The sequence below is a fragment of the Saccopteryx bilineata genome, chromosome 8, assembly GCF_036850765.1.
Source record: "Saccopteryx bilineata isolate mSacBil1 chromosome 8, mSacBil1_pri_phased_curated, whole genome shotgun sequence".
NCBI lineage: Eukaryota > Metazoa > Chordata > Mammalia > Chiroptera > Emballonuridae > Saccopteryx > Saccopteryx bilineata.
In genome coordinates, this window is record NC_089497.1 from 78,072,057 (window position 1) to 78,078,968 (window position 6,912).

The 6,912-nt window shown below is 40.2% G+C and overlaps 1 pseudogene; it reads left to right on the plus strand.

The window, feature by feature from the left end:
- Window positions 1-363: 363 nt before the first annotated feature.
- Window positions 364-997, plus strand: LOC136311712 (serine protease 33 pseudogene; annotated as a pseudogene).
- Window positions 998-6,912: the final 5,915 nt, after the last annotated feature.

Genomic DNA, 6,912 nt, shown 5'->3' on the forward strand with positions numbered 1-6,912 from the left:
ACCAGATACAAAGAACAAAACAAAACAAAACCATAAGTGAAAGCTCCACCAAGAAAACAATAAAACCAAACTTAAACTGTGACAACAAAAACAAAAAAAGAGGAGAGGACAGAGATTAAAAGTAGCAAAGGACAATGGAGTGCAGAAGCACTCATAAAATAGTGCACTACAATGAACAAGGTAGGTACCCTTTTCATTACTTAATGGTAACCACCCCTGAAAAAACCACCACAGAGCACATGACTTTAAAAAGGTAGTAACAAAGGAAAGAAGTATGGATTACAACCAAACAAAAACAAATGATAGAAAAAGAAAAGAGAAGAATCAAACAAGATACAAAACTAACAGAAAGCAATATATAAAATGGCAATAGGGCCCTTACGTCCTCCTTGTCCTCTTGCAGCCTGCAGGCAGCCTCGTGTGTCCAGTCATATCATGGGAGGCCAGAACACCCAGGCTGGGGAGTGGCTCTGGCAGGCGAGCATCCAGCACCATGGGGTGCACGTCTGCGGGGGCTCGCTCATTGCCCCACAATGGGTGCTGACAGCGGCACATTGCTTCCCGAGGCAGATGCCTCTGTCTGAGTACCGTGTGCACCTCAGGGCACTTTACTTGGGTGCCGACTCACCCCACACTCTCTCGGTGCCCGTGCAGAGGGTGCTGCTGCCCCATGACTACTCCGAGGATGGGGCCCGCGGTGACCTGGTGCTGCTGAAGTTGCGCCATCTGGTGCCCCTGAGCTCCTGAGTATAACCTGTCTACCTGCCAGAGCCCGGGGCCTATCCGCCACCTGGTACACCATTCTGGGTCACTGGCTGGGGCAGCCTCCTTTCAGGAGGGTGATTCTGGAGGACACTTGACCTGCCTGAAGTCTGGGCACTGGGTCCTGGTGAGCATGGTGAGCTGGGGCAAGGGCTGTGCCCTGCCTAACCATCCAGGTGTCCATACCAATGTAGCCACTTACATCCCCTGGATTCAGGCTTGCCTGAATCTCTGATATGGTGACACTGACCTGGAATCAGCTGCTGAGTCTCTCAGCTACTTGGTCCCTCTGGGGACCTGCGCATCTCCCACACCCACCACTTCTGACTTGAGACTCAAAGACCTAGCAAAGCTAAGGGACAACACGTCCATCAATCTGTCTGTCCCCTGCCTTCTTCTTGGGGCTCACCAAACCTGAGCTGTTAGCCCAGCCCCAGGAGCCTCCCATGTCTGGGGGTCTCACACTCCTGCCTTCCCCTTCCTGCTCCTTTACCCTCCTAAGCTCCAGCCAGGGTTGGACCTGGGCACCCAGAGGAAGGCAACCAATGGACCTTCCTGGTCTTGCCTTGTGTGCCGCTCATTTTCTAAAGGAAGTCAGGGAGATTTAAAGTGTAGAAGAATCCATACTGATAGCCTTCAGGAAAAGGGAAACATCAGCACTATGACAGGAAGGAACTGAAACTGGACAACATCTGACCAAGCATGGAGGCAAATTCTTCCCCAGCCTCCAAGGAGCCTGTCAGGCCAAGCCCTTGAGTTTAGCCTGGTGAGACCATAGTCAGAGAACCCAACTAAGCCCATCCAGACTCCTGGTCTACAAAGCTATGATTTAATAAATTTGTGTTGTTTAAAAAAAAAATAAATAAATAAATAAAATGGCAATAGGGAACCCTCAAGTGTCAATAATTACACTAAATGTAAACGGATTAAACTAACCAATAAAAAGACACAGAGTAGCAGAATGGATTAAAAAAGAAAATCCAACTGTATGCTGCCTACAAGAAACACATCTAAGCAACAAAGATAAAAACAAATTCAAAGTGAAAGGCTGGAAAACAATACTCCAAGCAAACAACATCCAAAAAAAACAGGTGTAGCAATACTCATATCTAACAATGCTGACTACAAGACAGCAAAAGTAATCAGAGACAAAAATGGTCATTTCATAATGATTAAGGGGACACTGAATAAAGAAGGCATAACACTTCTTAATATATATGCACCAAACCAAGGAGCACCAAAATATATAAGTCAGCTACTGACTGACCTAAAAACAAAAACTGACAAAAGTACAATCATACTTGGAGACCTCAATATGCCGCTGACGGCTCTAGATCGTTCATCCAAACAGAAAATCAATAAAGAAATATTGGCCTTAAACAAAACACTAGAGCAATTGGATATCATAGACATCTACAGGACATTTCATCCCAAAGTGACAAGAGTACACATTTTACTCTAGTGTACATGGAACATTCTCAAGAATTGAGCATATGTAGGGCCACAAAAATAACATCAGCAAATTCAGAAAAATTGAAATTGTACCAAACATATCTTCTGATCATAAAGCCTTGAAACTAGAATTCAACTGAAAAAAAGAGGTAAAAAACCCACAAAAATGTGGAAACTAAACAACATACTTTTTTTTTTTTTTTGTATTTTTTCTGAAGCTGGAAATGGGGAGAGACAGTCAGACAGACTCCCGCATGCGCCCAACCGGGATCCACCTGGCACGCCCACCAGGGGCGACGCTCTGCCCACCAGGGGGCCATGCTCTGCCCCTTCGGGGCGTCGCTCTGCTGCGACCAGCGCCACTCTAGCACCTGGGGCAGAGGCCAAGGAGCCATCCCCAGCGCCCGGGCCATCTTTGCTCCAATGGAGCCTTGGCTGCGGGAGGGGAAGAAAGAGACAGAGAGGAAGGAGGGGGTGGGGGTGGAGAAGCAAATGGGCGCTTCTCCTATGTGCCCTGGCCGGGAATCGAACCTGGGTCCCCCGCACGCCAGGCCAACGTTCTACCGCTGAGCCAACCGGCCAGGGCCCATATTTTTTTTTTAATAATAATTTTATTTTTTTTAATGGTGTGACATCAATAAATCAGGATATATATATTCAAAGATAACAAGTCCAGGTTATCTTGTCGTTCAATTATGTTGCATACCCATCACCCAAAGTCAGATTGTCCTCTGTCACCTTCTATTTAGTTTTCTTTGTGCCCCTCCCACTCCCCCTTTCATTCTCCCTCTCCCTCCTCCCCCCATAACCACCACACTCTTATCAATGTCTCTTAGTTTCACTTTTATGTCCCACCTATGTATGGAATAATGCAGTTCCTGGTTTTTTTCTGATTTACTTATTTCACTTCGTATAATGTTATCAAGATCCCATCATTTTGCTGTAAATGATCCAATGTCATCATTTCTTATGGCTGAGTAGTATTCCATAGTGTATATGTGCCATATCTTCTTTATCTAGTCATCTATTGACAGGGTTTTTGGTTTAAACAACATACTTTTAAAAAATGAGTGGGTCAAGAAGAAATAAGCTCAGAGATCAAAAGATACATGCAGACAAATGAAAATGACAATACGACATATTAGAATCTCTGGGATGCAGCAAAAGTAGTAATAAGAGGGAAGTTCATATCACTTTAGGCCTATATGAACAAACAAGAGAGAGCCCAAGTAAACCTCTTAACTTCACACCTTAAGGAACTAGAAAAAGAAGAACAAAGACAACCCAAAACCAGCCGAAGAAAGGAAATAATAAAAATCAGAGTAGAAATAAATGAAATAGAGAACAGAAAAACTATAGAAAAAATTAATAAAACAAGGAGCTGGTTCTTTGAAAAGATCAACAAAATTGACAAACCCTTGGCAAGATTCACCAAAAAAAAAAGAGAAAGGACTCATATAAACAAAATCCAAAATGAAAGAGGAGAAATCACCACAGATATCAAAGATATACAAAGAATTATTATAAAATAATATGAAAAACTATATGCCACCAAATTCAACAATTTAAAAGAAATGGATAAATTCCTAGAACAATAAAACCTTCCTAGACTGAGTCATGAAGAAGCAGAAAGCCTAAACAGACCAATAAGCAGGGAGGAAATAGAAAAAACTATTAAAAACCTCCCCCAAAATAAAAGTCCAGGCCCACACAGCTATACTAGTGAATTCTATCAAACATTCAAAGAACACTTGGTTCCTATTCTACTCAAAGTCTTCCAAAAAATTGAAGAAGAAGCAATACTTCCAAACACATTTTATGAGGCCAACATAACCCTCATACCAAAACCTGGCAAGTACGGCACAAAAAAAGAAAACTATAAACCAATATCTCTAATGAATACAGATGCTAAAATACTAAACAAAATACTGGCAAATCGAATACAACAACATATTAAAAAAATAATACATCATGATCAAGTGGGATTCATCCCAGAATCTCAAGGATGGTTCAGCATACATAAAACAGTTAACGTAATACACCATATCAACAAAACAAAACAAAGAACAAAAACCACATGATCCTATCAATAGATGCAGAAAAGGCATTCGATAAAATACAACACAATTTTATGTTTAAAACACTCAACAAAATGGGTATAGAAGGAATATATCTCAACATGATAAAGGCCATTTATGATAAACCATCAGCTAATATCATATTAAATGGCATAAAACCGAGGACTTTCTTGCTTAAATCAGGAACAAGACAGGGTTGTCCACTCTCTCCACTCTTATTTAACATGGTGCTAGAAGTTCTAGCCCAAGCAATCAGACAAGATAAAGAAATAAAAGGCATCCATATAGGAAAAGAAAAAGTAAAGGTTTCACTTTTTGCAGATGATATGATCCTATACATCAAAAACCCCAAAGACTCCACAAAAAGATAATTAGAAACAATAAACTAATACAGTAAGGTCGCAGGATAAAAAATTAATATACAAAAGTCCATAGCCTTCCTATATGCCAAAAACAAAACATTAAAAAACAAACTCAAAAAAATAATTCCCTTTACGGTTGCAACAAAAAAAATAAAATACCTAGGAATAAACATAACATAGAATGTAAAGGACGTATATAATAAAAATTACAAAGCATTGTTAAGGGAAATCAAAACAGATACAATGAAATGGAAAAAAATTCCCTGTTCTTGGATAGGAAGAATAAATATAATTAAAATAACCATATTACCCAAAGCAATATACAAATTTAATGCAATTCCCATTAAAATTCCAATGACATTTTTTAAATAAATGGAACAAAAAAATCATCAGATTTATATGGAACTATAAAAAACCCCGAATAGCCAAAGCAAACCTAAGGAAAATGAATGAAGCTGGGGGCATTACAATACCTGACTTCAAATTATATTATAGAGCCACGACAATCAAAACAGCATGGTATTGGCAGAAAAATAGAAACTCAGACCAATGGAACAGAATAGAAAGCCCAGAAATAAAACCACATATATATGGTCAAATAATTTTCAATAAAGGGGCCAACAACACACAATGGAGAAAATAATGCCTCTTCAACAAATGGTGCTGGGGAAAGCTGGAAAGCCACATGCAACAGAATGAAACTTGACTACAGTTTGTCCCCTTGTACTAAAATTAATTCAAGATGGATCAAAGACCTAAATATAAGACCTGAAACAATAAAGTACATAGAAGAAAATATAGGTACTAAACTCATGGACCTTGTTTTTAAAGAGCACTTTATGAATTTGACTCCAAAAGCAAGAGAAGTGAAGGTAAATTAAATGAATGGGACCACATGAGACTAAGAAGTTTTTGCTCAGCAAGAGAAACTGACAACAAAACAAATAGACAGCCAACTAAATGGGAAATTATATTTTCAAACAGCAGCTCAGATAAGGGCCTAATATCCAAAATATACAAAGAACTCATAAAACTCAACAACAAACAAACAAGCCAATAAAAAAATGGGAAGAGGACATGAACAGACACTTCTCCCAGGAAGAAAAACAAATAGAAAAACAGATATATGAAAAGATGCTCATCTTAATTAGTTATTAGAGAAATGCAAATCAAAACTACAATGAGATACCACCTCACACCTGTTAGATTAGCTATTATCAACAAGACAGGTAATATAGCAAGTGTTGGAGAGGCTGTGGAGAAAAAGGAACCCTCATCCACTGTTGGTGGGAATGTAAAGTAGTAGAACCATTATGGAAGAAAGTATGGTTGTTCCTCAAAAAACTAAAAATAGAACTACCATATGACCCAGCAATCCCTCTACTGGGTATATACCCCCAAAACTAAAAAACACTGATATGTAAAGACACATGCAGCCCCATGTTCATTGCAGCATTGTTCACAAGCGGACAAGGCATGGAAACAACCAAAAAGCCCTTCAATAGAAGACTGGATAAAGAAGATGTGGTACATATACACTATGGGATACTACTCAGTCATAAGAAATGATGATATAGCCTGACCAGGCAGTGGCGCAGTGAATAGAGCATCGGACTGGAATGCAGAGGACCCAGGTTCGAGACCCCGAGGTCGCCAGCTTGAGCACGGGCTCATCTGGTTTGAGCAAAAGCCTACCAGCTTGAACCCAAGGTCGCAGGCTCCAGCAAGGGGTTATTCGGTCTGCTGAATGCCCGTGGTCAAGGCACATATGAGAAAGCAATCAATGAACAACTAAGGTGATGCAACGCGCAATGAAGAACTGATGATTGATGCTTCTCATCTCTCTCCCTTCCTGTCTATCTGTCCCTGTTTAACCCTCTCTCTGACTCACTCTCTGTCTCTGTAAAAACTAAATAAATAAAATTAAAAAAAAAAAAGAAATGATGATATAGTATCATTTAGAACAGGGGTCCCCAAACTACGGCCCGCGGGCCGCATGCGGCCCCCTGAGGCCATTTATCCGGCCCCCACCGCACTTCCAGAAGAGGCACCTCTTTCATTGGTGGTCAGTGAGAGGAGCATAGTTCCCATTGAAATACTGGTCAGTTTGTTGATTTAAATTTACCTGTTCTTTATTTTAAATATTGTATTTGTTCCCGTTTTGTTTTTTTACTTTAAAATAAGATATGTGCAGTGTGCATAGGGATTTGTTCATAGTTTTTTTTTATAGTCTAGCCCTCCAACTATCTGAGGGACAG